This window comes from Mauremys reevesii, linkage group 8 (genome assembly GCF_016161935.1).
Source record: "Mauremys reevesii isolate NIE-2019 linkage group 8, ASM1616193v1, whole genome shotgun sequence".
NCBI classification, from domain to species: domain Eukaryota; kingdom Metazoa; phylum Chordata; order Testudines; family Geoemydidae; genus Mauremys; species Mauremys reevesii.
In genome coordinates this window covers 95,858,715-95,872,500 of record NC_052630.1, presented here as the reverse complement: position 1 = coordinate 95,872,500, position 13,786 = coordinate 95,858,715, and positions in this window count along the sequence as shown.

Below are 13,786 nucleotides of genomic sequence, written 5' to 3'. Positions count from 1 at the left end.
TTTCCTATAATGGCTCCCAGTTGAAGGTCTTGATACTCATCCGCAAAATCCTCAAGGGTTCAGGACTTGAGTACACCAGTGATCCTGTTGTGGCCATGATTCACCAAGACAATTGTGCTCCTCTTGGAAAATGCAGTTCACAAAGCCAGAAACAACATTCTTGGTTGTGGGGATTCATCAGTGGAATTTCCAGACAAGATGAGGCTAATCTTGAGTCGGACCACTTTTTGGGCACCTTGTCGATGAAGCCCTACCATCCATAACCAGAAGGAGTTAGACATACACACACGCCAATCAAAGAGTCTATATCCACCCCCAATACAGTCTTTGTAGCCAAGAAAGGGGGAACAGTGGAATTCTCCGTGAGATCCACAAGAGCCCCTGCATGAGGAATAAATGCATCTGGGAAGCACTTAGATACTACATGGCTAGGCATCATACACAATTGATAACCTGGTGTTGCAGCTGCAATTTATGGATATCTGAAAACAGTGGATGTTTTTACTTTACACAGAGAAACAGTGCTGATGCATGGCCCCAGGACCAACATTCTTTCCCCCTCTTCACGCAAAAAAATGCTGTCCACTACATAAAGAACATATTTAGGCCCTGGTAACATTGAAATTTAACCTATCTGCTTAGAACTACTGTATCTTCCTACATTGGGGTTTATTTTGTCATCAAGCCAAAAACAGTCCTGTAGTTCTGAGCCTTTGGCACCTGCCCACATGCTAGCATCTAGGAGGAAAATATTTTTGTCCTCTCTCTCTGTATATAACATATTTTTTTATAGAGCAAAAGCTACCCCTAGGCTCAGTTCTCAAACTCACTCCCAGAACAAATTGATTTCCAAGCCTTGAAGTGTTTGGGGGTGGAGGAAAGGGAATGTTGATCTTTCATTTTAGTTGATATCATACAAAATATAGAGCCACAACGTAGTGAAAAAATATTTCAGAAGAAACTCTGATTGCTTTACAATATGGGAAGAAATGTAACCCCTGATTTGGGGACCTCTGTTGAAGGGGTTATTTTTTATAGATTATTTAAGACATTTTTAACTCACACTTTTTAAAATATAAAATTCTGTTTTATCGCCCCATTTGACTGAAAACTTTGAGGTGTGTGCATTTTATGCATATGACAATTCTGTGTAGTTAGTTTCAGATTTATTGACTGCACCTGCCAAAATTCTTTAGGAGTAAATCTCACTTAAGTGCAGTGGTCTAGCTTAAGCTCTATGTACCAATGAAATCCTGCTTAAATCTAATTTAAGCCCTAAAAATAGGGCTTAAGTGATGCATAAGGGTGATTTATACTCAAGGTGCACATGTAAAAATTATTATTTATTATTAACACCTAGCTCTGCTAAAGAGCTTTTCCTCTGTAGTTCTCAAAGCGCTTTGCAAAGGAAGTCAGTATCACACAATTTAAAAATAAAATACACACCCTGATTAATAATAGTGACTCTAATTAGATTTTTATCATCCACTGTCAACTCTCTTGGTTTTATTATTTTCCTACAGATGAACTGTCTAAAAATATGCAGATGTAAATAAGAGAAACATCTGCTTCAAATTGGCCCTGGCAGTGCAAGGGTGGACTTTCAAGAGTGAGCTTTGCTGAAAATAATATTATGGGATTCCATCTTTTTAGGGCCAGAGCCTAAGCTGGAGGAAATCAGCGTAGTTCCATTTATTTGGCATCAACTGAGGATCTGGCCTAATATTTTCTGTAATGTCATCTGTAGCACATTGGCTCAGTTTACAAGGTCAGTGAGGATCTGCCAAAACTGTCATCCTTCTGGGAGGTGAAATCAAGCTTTCGTACACTCTCTGCCTCTTACATCATCACTGGTAATAAAAAAGAATTCATCGTCAGAACTGGGCCAACATTTTTGCTGATAAGGCAGGCACAATGGAATGCAGCTCACTTTCTTTGAGTTGTGTGTACTTTCTGAGAAACATGACTCAGTGACACACAAGGAGGCAATTCACGTAGTCCAGGGAGGAGTGAACATGCGTCAGGATTCTTGCAACATTCATTTTGAAACGGTTCACTGCCTTATTTAATAGACAGGGAAGACTGTCAGGTCGCAAATAAACAAAACAAAAGGCCAACAAAGACAGAGAGCCCTTCCCTCAAAGAGGTTTTTGATCCTCTGTGATGAAGTGTGATATCTGCAGTGTGGTCATACTGGAAAAGCTCAATCAGGTTACACTACACAACAGGGACGGGTGGATTATTTTGGCAATCAATGAACAGAAGCAATGCCAGGCGATCTCTGTATTGAATCTAAGGGGAAAATGGCCACTGTTATGTGGACGGTTGAACAAGATGATAACAACAGTCCCTTAAAGAGTCTATGAATGAATTGCTGAAGATTGTTCCTTGCCATATGTGTCTGCATCTGGTGAAACTCAGCATGAGCGGGAAAAACAGTTGGGCTGCTACTCTCTCCCGTAGAAATACACAGGCTAGCGCGGGGAGTGACACAGCCTTGGCTCCACCCTGCATGGTGCCATCCAGCACAGACTAGGTTTAGATAACTCCCCCCAGGGGAACCAGACAGAGAATCATGCCTCTCCAAGCAGATTGCAATGCGACAGTCAAGGCCAAAGTGACTTCAATTTTGAATGTTGACTGCACGCCATGAAATGCTTGTGAGCAAACAACGGTCTAATGCGTGTGAAAGGAAACTATTGGGAAAGTCTTTTGAATGGTGAATAAATTAGAGAAAACGTTGACTGCATTGTGAAGAATTTGCAAATGGGAAAAAGCAAAACGGTTTGAAATCAATAATTCATTCCTCATTACACAGCCGGCTGTATGGCTCCCCGCACTACTCAGATCCTCTAGCTCTTGCAGGCATGCTGGTTCAAAGGCTGATAAAGCCATACTTGCCAATCTGATTTGTTTTTCCTCCCAAATTGCTAATGACAATAAACACTTTAAAGATAGAGAGAAGTCGGAGGCCAACTTTTAGCCCAGAGCTCAGTTTTATGGCTCTGTAATAAACCCCTTTAAAAAAAATGTTTATAATGGCCATGACCATGGGTATTTAACCATAGCAGCACTTTCTATTGCCCCTATAATGTTAAGTGCCAATAAATCAACAGAATTGTCATTATATCCTGTGGCTATTTCCAAAAGCTTTAGAGAGCTTTTTATTTTCTATTTAGTCAACAAAGGTGTTTTTGTTGTAGTGGGTTTTTTTGTTTTTTTTTAAGGCATAATAGTGAATAAAATGCCATCCACCGTGCAATCGAAACTAGCTTCCAAAGGTAGTTTGAATTATGTAATGCTACTGGTTTTGGAAATATTTCACGTATCCCATTTAGATCCAAGTCTGATCAGTGGCTACTTAACGACCACGAGTAATGTACATTTTCTAACCCAAAGGCAGTCTGATGAGTCTGGCAATTAGAGCCGAGTTTACAGCATGGAATGATTTGTTTGGGGGGGAAAACTCGACCCTGTGTTGAAATACAAACCATTAAACAAAGGTTTCTCCTCTGATCTTAGACAGAACCCTGAAGCTTCCACAGTGGTTGTTAGTGGTAAATGATTGTGACCCAGCTTGTTTGAAATGAAAATGATCTTCTCCAGATGTTTTTAAACCTATTTCACCTTTGAAACTCATTAGTAGGTGATGCATCTGATGCAGTGCCTCATGTAATTTTTCTTCAAAAACAATTATTATTCTCAGAACTGGTCATAACAAGGAGGGAATCACAATAAAATTGTATCAAAAATGGAAACATTCGTTGAGTGAAGCTACGGTTGATAGGGAAAAAAAAGAAACATTTTGTGAAAATTTAAATAAAATGTTTCCTGATTTAGATGTCATAATTCTGCACTCAGACAGGGGCTACAGGAGGGCAGTTCTGGCTCCACAATTCAGAATAATCTTCCCCTATATCACAGGGACAGCATTTGTCCAGCACAATCTCGCTCTCAGCATGCCTGCTTCTCCTCATCTTTGGGAAGGGGTGGCAGTTGTCACAAGAGGTGGCAGAGGTGTCTCTGCCGGCTTTCCAAAGGCAGCAAGATCCTTTCTGCAGGGACAATTCTACAGCAGTATCTCCAGCTGGTTTAAGACCACTTTGCACTGCATACATAGTTAAACCATGCTGAGCACCAGTTCAGTTACAGCAGTTGCTGATATTCATTGCCTGCAAGGCTTCTGAGTTACCATGTCTCAGGCTTTCTGGAGTGGCTCACGGCCAGGAGTGCCAACCCCAGGGCAGACTGTCAAGAAGCAGAGCAGAGACCCAACCTGGCTGTGTGGTCTATAATTAAATTGCACCAACCCAGTAGCAAATGTGAACTCCTGTAGCACGATCAAAGTCTTACCATGGAATCCCATTGGGCACTCCAGTCTATGCTGCCACCCAGGCAAGCTGGATTTAGTGAGAAATAGTCACTTGACACCAAAAATCACAACAATATTCAGGTTACTCCCAGTCCCAAAGGCCCGGTCACTTACCCCAGGTCGATTTGCACCTTAGATCTCACACCAAAGACAATGCCTATAGCCAATCCTATAGTGACCTATCTAAGGATTTATAAACTAAGAAAAGAAATGGGAGTTGTTACAAGGTTAAAGCAGGCAAGGATACACACACAGATGAATTACAGTCTACGGCTCCAAAAAGTGACAGAGTTGTAGCTCTGTCAGCTCTGAATGTCTTTTAGGGCTAAGCCAGGTTTACCCTGTAGATCTCTGCTTCTGTTTCACAACTCTGGCTCTGTGAGAGGTCAAACAGCAAAAGAGAGGAAAACATTTCTTTTTAGCTCTTTTTATTTCCTTCTTCCAGAATTCAAAGCTGATGTAATGAGCCCTTTTGCATATAGCCTCTTCATGAGTGTATATAAGAACATAAGAACGGCCAGACTAGGTCAGACCATAGGTCCATCTAGCCCAGTATCCTGTCTTCCGATAGTGGCCAGTGCCAGGTGCCCCAGAGGGAATGAACAGAACAGGTAACCATCAAGTGATCCATCCCCTGTCGCTCATTCCCAGCTACTGGCAAACAGAGGCTAGGGGACACCATCCCTGTCCCAGAGCAATAGTAAAGGGTAAAGGGAGCAATTAACAAAGTCTTTGTATTGTGATGTCCCACCATGGCCCATTTAGTTCTGATGGGCAGGAGACGATGCCTCTTGGCTGTGTTCAGAGTTTGAGAACAAACATTTTACAGTTACACAACAAAACTGTAAATATTACCTTAGAGCAGGTGATAAAAATATATATAAGTCAGATGAATGCATGCAGTAACCTACAAGCAACTCATAAAATCTAAACACTAAACACATTGTTATGGGTCCAATATCCAGCTTAACCGTACTAACACACAGGGGAAACAGTCTGGTTTCCAGCAACGAATTTGTCAGTGCTTGACTGAGCCCAAAAGCCTTGGTGAGAGCTGGCACCCAGTTTGCCAGTGTTACACCATGTAACCGTATTCATATGGCTATGACCTTCATCCCTCACCCTCCCTTCACTATTGTTGCTCCACCTTCCTTGCATCACGTCCAAATTTAATTTGTAAACTCCTTGAAGCAAAGAACTTCTGGGTGGTACCTCGCACATTTCTGGGTGCTGATAAAATGCATTGTGCTTGGTGCTGTGCAAGCAAAGTCCCTGCCTCAAGGAGCCTAAAGCTCATGTGCATGAGGAAATTTTGCCTCGTTGCTACATCACTGCAACCTGCAATGCAGATGCTTCACATTAGGGAAGTGCATCTCCACGGTGGGAGGGGCATGGCTGTAGTCACTGCAGCCCCAAAAATCCCTAATGGAGACAAGCCTAATTCACAGAATTCAAATTGGCTCCGGTAAGAACATTGTCCCACAGCTGAAAATGGCTGAAGGGTCATAAAAAAGGGCAGTGATATGTACTACAGGGATTAGAGTCAGGCCCACTCTGATGTGCCATCTTCATTATTATTCTGAAAGAGGATTTCATTCACAGGTGATACTAAATTAGGAGCTGTAATGAACACCCGTGAAGCCAGGGGAACAACCCAAAGGGAATTAAAGGACAAGTTATGAAATGTGCACGCAGAGCTAAGCAGCTGGGTAGCATGAAGAAGTGGGTTTTTTACTCACGAAAGCTTATGCCCAAATAAATCTGTTAGTCTTTAAGGTGCCACCGGACTCCTTGTTGTTTTTGCGGATACAGACTAACATGGCTACCCCCTCCTACTGGGCAGCATGATGGCAGACAAAGTTAATTTGATTTGTTGGCAAATTCAGGGCAATGCACACAGGAAGGAGTAGTCTGAACTACTCTTACACACGTCTGGGTTCTACATTAGCTGTAGCCACTCTGGGAAAAGAGCTAGGCAGCACTGTGGACAATTGAATTAAGACCTCTGCTCTGAGCCCAGCCGCAGTCAACGAGGCAAACAAAATGTTAGAGAATTCCATGCCACATTGATACTGAAACTATAACAGCAACCTCCTGTGGAATTCTGAACAGGCTCAGGATCTGTACCAACTGAGGGCTGAATGCTCAACTGAGAGAAATTGATGTAGCTTCATTGAAGTCAATGGAACCATGCAGATTTACACCGGCTGTGGAGCTGACCAAAAATATAATCTGGCCACCTGATGATTAATGGAAATAAAATAATTCTAAGTATTTTATCCTGATCCAAATTAGTTGACTGGGGGTAAAATTTTCAAAAGAGGCCAAGTGACTGAGTCTTAAGTCCCATTTTCAAAAGTGACAGGCCCTGGGAAGCCTAAGTCCCCTTTCAACAGATTTTAGGTCCAGATCCTCATAGATTATTTAGTGCCTAAACTCATATTGATTTCAATGGATATCCTTGAGGATCAGGGTCTTGGAAGCTTGCACCCTGTTGAAAGTCAATGGGACTGCTGAAAATTTTACCTGTAGGACTTCAAAGAAAATGGGCATTGTTTCAGATAAACACTTGCTTTCCAAGCCTAGCAGCACGAAACCTGGAACTGTTTCTAAGCCAGGCTGCACTGGATGACGAAAGCCCAACAGATAGGGAGAAGCCGGGTTAGAGCTTACTGTACATGAGTTGACACCGTCTCAGTTTGAAAGTAACGTATGAAAAATAAACTATTTTTTTTTAAAAAGTAAACATGGTGAGTTTTCCAACTGTGTCAATAACCCAGGGGCAAAATGGATTTGGAGGCAGAAATGGATCATATAGAAAAACAAGGTTTAACTGTTCATAATTAAAAGTCAATATTAGAAGGAAAAAGCCAAACAGCCTTGGCAGCCACCTGTCTCCTCTTAGAGCATGTTTTGAAGATCCTTACCACATACCGCATTAAGAGCTGCTGCCTGTGAGGAAATCACCTGGTTGGAATTTTTCATGGAGCTTGAATTTATTGGAAAACAGGCCCAGTCAAGCAGAACTGCACAGATTCAATTGGATTTACATTACAAAGTAGGGACCAAGCACAGGCGTCTAGGAAATGGCTGAGAAAAAAAAATTGAGAGGGGTGGGTGTGAGGGGGAAGGCCATTCTATGTAAACAACATAAAAAAAGTCTGTTTGACTAAAAGAGCAATAAAATTAAAATTCCCACTTCACCTGCCTTGGGGGTAGCAAAATGAGACACTGAGTAAGAGTTAGATGTCAGAGGAAATAACCAGATTTCAGTATACAGTAAGCTTGAGGCTGTAATATTATTATAGGATAAAGTGTTCTGAGACAGAGCAACCTGACCCCAGAATATGCCCTCTTCATGAAGGAAAATGAGGACCTGATCTAAACCCCAGACTTTCTGTTGACTTCAGTGGGATTTGGACCGGTCCCTGACTGCATAGGAAAGGTTAAAAGCTCAGTTTTTTAGGAACATGTGAGTCTGCTTTTTCTTGCTCGCTATTATCTTATCAAAATATGGTTTCTACATCTATAGTAGGTAGGTATGTATCTGAATCTGTAAATACTGAATTGCTTCCATATGCTAGATATTTCATTTGAAAGAGTGCCTCTACTTGGGAATGCCATTACTGTCCAACATAATCTTCTGTGAGTCATAATGTAAACTCAAATCTTATTCAATTTATGAGCAATCGTGATGCGCCAAGAAAATAGAATCCAGGATTTAAGACAGAGTAACTACAATTCTAAAATGAGCATGGTTGTACCCCTATCTGAGTTGTGCTAATGTAGAGTCTCAGAATCAAAAGAACCATTTCCTTTTGTGCCTGCACAATATGGTGCATTATGTTGGACTAACAGAGTCATGGTGGGTGAGGAAGTATCTTTCATTGGACCAGCTTATGACAGCAGAGATGTTAACAGGCCACTCCTTGAATGGTCCCTAAGAATATGAGCTAACTACTTATGCAAAACAATCTGTTCCACCTTGCATTTAGCTGTGCTGCTCAGAGTACCTTTCCCAGACCTGAAGAAGAGCTTTGTACAGCTCAAAAGCTTGTCTCGCTCACCCACAGAAGTTGGTCCAGTAAAAGATACTACCTCACCCACCTTGTCTCTCTAATATCCTGGAACCAACACAGCTACAACTACACTGCAAACAATACCAGAGTCAGAGTTGTTTTTCTTTTGCGTGCAAATGCTGAATTTTAGTTAATATGTGGAAGGGAATCAATTTTCTTGTTTGTTATTTAAAGTGGATCCCTAATGTAAATATAAGTGAAGGTTCTCAAAAAAAGTGTATTGGTTGCTAAAGCGAGGCACACAGGAGATCTAATATGCTCCAGCACCTAGAATCTGTATTACTTTTGCAGAACCTTCTGTGGACCAGTATATTGGCATCTCTTTGAGAACAGACAAGCTGCTAGTTGAGATAATGTACTACCACAGTGGTCAAGCAGAGTTGTGGAGAGATGTGTACAGGAACATGTAGTGAGAAGAATGAAAAGCAAGTCATGAAGCAAGTATTAAAATGTGTCATTTCTTGCTAGACTATTTAATCTTAAAGGTAATCTTTAATCTTGCACCCTACTCATTTCAATGTGGATTTGGAGTAACGAGAAATGGCACATTGTATTGGTAACACTTGGAATCTTTTAATCCCAGTGGTCTTGTTGGTCAGAATTTCCTCTAGCTAGATGCTGATGATTATACATGAGTCTGTTCACAGAATAATCACTTGTATGCTCCACACCTGTTGATATGCCATGCTGGACACAGTGATATTTGATGTAAAATTTCATACACAGGACCACTAACTAGGATAAAGGATCTGGGTCATCTTCTTGGACAGAGTGTTGAGGAATTCAGCTTCAGGTGTGTAAGCCATTGGGTAGCAATACTCCTTCTGCATTCAGTAAAGACATCGTAAGGATTATTTCTTTGAAACTGACAACAGCTATTTCCAATGTGTGAACATGTTGTTGAGTTTCTCACCAAGCTCCAATATTAACATATTAAGTACCAGTTCCAATTAGTAGTGAGAGAACCTCAAAAGGTTCAGAGCTTGGGTACCAGCACAAAAGAAGACAGTCTGAAGGTAGCCTTATTTCTGACAATAGCTGGTTCTGATGTTTGATGTATTTGAAAGTTTTCAGTTAGAACTCAGATGCTGAATGAAGCAGACCTCTGGCAGACTCACTGGCTTGGAGTGATCACTGAACACCACAGTTAGAAGAAGTTTCTCTGAACCATCCAGGTGTCTAATCTCAGGATGGCAGCAGGAGCGCTGGAACAATTTTTATAGTGGGGGTGCTGAGAGCCATTGAACCAAACTGTAAACCCTGTATATGATGGAAACCACTTCAAACTAGGAGGTGCTGCAGCCCCCCCCCCACACACCTCGTTCTAGCACCATAGGTGCTAGAACTCCAAGCCAGTGAGTCTGCCAGAGGTCTGCTTCATTCAGCATCTGAGTTCTAACTGAAAACTTTCAAACACATCAAACATCAGAACCAGCCATTAGCATAAACTGAGAAGGAAAGATGAGTGTACAGGGCGAAAACATTTTACTAAACTAGTTACCATAATAACCCTGGCTGCTGACCATGGGAACAGCTTGTTAACTTGATTTTCTTCATTGTAGATTTGGTTTCTGTATAACAAAAAAGGGAGAAAATTCATGCTTGCCAGGCTGACTGCATGGTGTAGGAGGCTGTATCCATGATCAAGTAATATTGATCTTTAATTAATTCCAGACCTGAGTGTCCATATTGGGGTATCTTTGTTTTCTGCCCATAAGACTTGCGCCCTCTAAGACTAAAGTAACAAATGGAAAGTGACTTCCAAAGACCTTCCTGCTGAATGGGGCCCATTGTTTGTAAGATAACTTGAAGTAAAGTCACCCAAGAAGTGATGCCCTGGAGGGAGATTGATAGCAGAATTTCAATTGGCTAATAATAAAAGGCTTCCTTGATTAATCTGGTGGGAAAGTACCTCAACTGAACACCCGGAATCTAAAGAGAGAGTGGGCTACATTCCATTGTCAGTTACATGCATAGGTGTGTGACCTAGAACTTAGTCCCATATCTTCGTCATAAGCATGTGGGAAAACATTAGGCTAAATCTTCAGTGGTGCTGGAGCAGAGCACAATGCAGGTGAGGTGAGGAGGGAAAGGCAGCTTTAAACCACCTTTCCAACCCACTGCCCAATACTGGGGCTGGCCTGATGCCGAACTAACTCCTAGTGTATGTTACACTCCGGCTGCTCTAATTCACCTCAGCTTGTAGTGATCTCCACGGGGCCATTTTGTCAGTGAGGATTGGTGGAACACAGAACATTCTAGATTGCCCCCTTTCATTCCTAGGCCACAGCTCTAATTTATGGGGCTTCTTACCTCCCAAGCCAAGATCTATGCATTTTTCATATCCAATGTTCTCCAGCTCCAAGAAATGACACCCGATGGAAACGAAACATATTTGCCCAGACCACAATAGCATCTATGTGATGAGCCACTTCCAACAGTCAAAACATTTGCTTACGCAACCACCTTAGGAATCCCCAAACATAAAATGGAAACGTTGACATTTAGTTTAGACCCACTCCAAGTTGGCAGCACATTTTTGCTGATTGTTTAGACAGGAACCACTGCTTAGCAGAGCTGATTAAATTATTCCTTGCAAATAATATTTGCTGTATCTTTAGCCCTTTTTTTCTGTCCCTCATGCCCCATAGAGCTAAGAGAATAAACAAGAGAGAAAAAGGAATGATGATTGTCTCCATTTCACGGATAGGGAGTCAAGGCAAAGAGATTAATGGCTAGCTTCTCAATGGGAGCAAAGTTCTGACTCAAGTGGCCTGTCCAAGGTCACACAGGATGTCTCTGATAGAACAGAAATTCAACCCACATCCTCCTCACGTTCCAGTCCACACAAGGCAAATCTTTCCTCTAAGGAAGAGTTCCCCCAACTTTCATTGATACATCAACCCAAGCAGTCAAACCTATGGTTTGCACACATTCAATAGTGCTCAAAGAGTTAGTGCATCTGAGTGGTTAATCAACGTATCGTAGATAGAGTGTGAGTTCTCCCCCCTAAAAGAAATATCAAGTCATGCAATTTATGCTTACTCTTTGGAGAATGTTTTCTATGCCATCAGTCTAAACATTGAGTAGTATTTTTAACAGATGTAGGCCATCAGTTTTTATAAACATTGTAATTCTTTGGCACTGGTATTGTTTACATTTAAAGATGTAATTTGCAAGCATACACACAGACACCAGGCACACACATTCTGCTAGACACAGAAACACAATTTATGTTCCTAACTTTCCTTCCATAAAACTTTTTTACTGCAGGCCCAGCACCAAATGACAATTATTATCCCTAAAGCTTTGTATAGCTTCATGCTGCACGCTTGGCCATTTTAGAATAGTTGGTCTGCCAGGTGTAATGGGAGGGTCTGGCCTGGATTCTAACCCAATAGCGTCTTCTCTCTCATTAGCCAGCTGCAAAATAGCATTGCCGAAATCCCCAATTGTTCATGCCATGTGAAATGAAAATATTGCACTTATCATTAGCCTCAAAGGGTTTGGCTGAGTATCCAAAATTTCAGCTGCTTATCGAAAACTTTGCTTGAGCCTAGCCGATCCTCTTTCGGCAACAAATGATCCTGAAAACAGAATTTTAATGTTTGGCACCTACAAGATGTTTGAGGTTTGCTCTTCACTAGTATCAGTCTCTGTCTCAAAAGAAGAAGAGACATTCATAAAAATGATTAATTGGGCTTATAAATCTAGCATGCTGATTAACAGTCTTTAAAATATATGTGGTATCAACACAAATTAAAATCCATCAATCCAGCAATGAAGTACTGGTCTATGTGAATAACAAAACAGACTGGAAGCAACTAGAGGCACAGACAGTAGACCAAGGATTTAATTTATTTATTTATTATGATTATTATTATTTTATTAATTATAGCAGTGAAAAGCCCAAACAAAATTGAACCCTATTTTGTTGGCATTGTACAAACACATAGTAAGAGACACTCCCTGCCCGAAAGATCTAAATACACATGACTGCTATGGTATCTCATGGGAATTGTTGTTTGGGTGCTTTATTCTCCCATTCTCTTCTACAGGCTAGAGCAGGGGTCGGCGACCTTTCAGAAGTGGTGTGCCGAGTCTTCATTTATTCACTCTAATTTAAAGTTTCACATGCCAGTAATACATTTTAACATTTTAGAAGGTCTCTTTCTATAAATCTATAATATAGAACTAAACTATTGTTGTATGTAAAGTAAATAAGGATTTTAAAATGTTTAAGAAGCTTCATTTAAAATTAAATTAAAATGCAGAGCCCCCCGGACCGGTGGCCAGGACCCAGGCAATGTGAGTGCCACTGAAAATCACCTTGCGTGCCGCCTTCGGCACCTGTGCCATAGGTTGCCTACCCCTGGGCTAGAGTCTTTGACCGGACTACATCTTCCATGATGCACCATGTTCTCCGTTCTTGACAAGTCACATGGCACATGATGGGAGATGACGTTCAGCTGTGGAAGCCAGCCCTAAAAGAAGAATGGGAATATAAGGCACTGGAACCATAACACCCATAAGCCACCACGGCGGCATTTCCAAATAGAAATTTTGTTTTTTAATGAAAACTGAAAACTTTAAAAAAAAAAAAGTATTAAGAAGGAAGGAATATTATCCTCATTTTGCAGATGGGGAACTGAGGCACAGTAAGACTAGGGGACTTGCTGCACAAGAGGGCTGTGGCAGGGGCAGCAGCTGAAACCCTCTCTCCCTGAATCCCAATCCCAGGCCTTAACCAGAAGAGTACCTTCCTCTCCAGATTACACCTGTGTAAATCCAGACTAACATTGTTGATTTCAGTGGAATTGCACAAGATGTAAATTAGCACTAGATTTTGGCCCTTCACCTGCATTTCATCAATAAAGCACTTGCACAACTGTGGTGCTGTATTAAATAATAACAGCAACAATAAGAGGACCCATTTGTCAGACTGTATATTAAGTTTTTTTTTCAGTCACAATATCTGCATAGTACATTTTCTTGTGGTGAAAATGGATCGTTAAAACGTCACAATAATGGCTCAGAATTGCCGCAGGGCATTGCATCAACTTTGCCTCAGTGCAGCCAACAGGGAAAGCTGCTCAGAGACTATTATAAAAGTAATCAGGAAGCAACTGGCCCTTCCTTCCCACCCGCTCCCCACCCAAACAAAAGATACCAAGCTCAGCAGGCCTTGGTCAGGTTAGTGTCAAATATTCATTCTTGATCAGTTTGCCATTGAAGAGAAAAAGTTTTGTCCAGGTATCAAAGCAAGGGTGATGTGCTTCCCATGGCAATGAAAAATGAATGGGTCAAAACCTGACTCCTCTGAAGTCAGTGACTT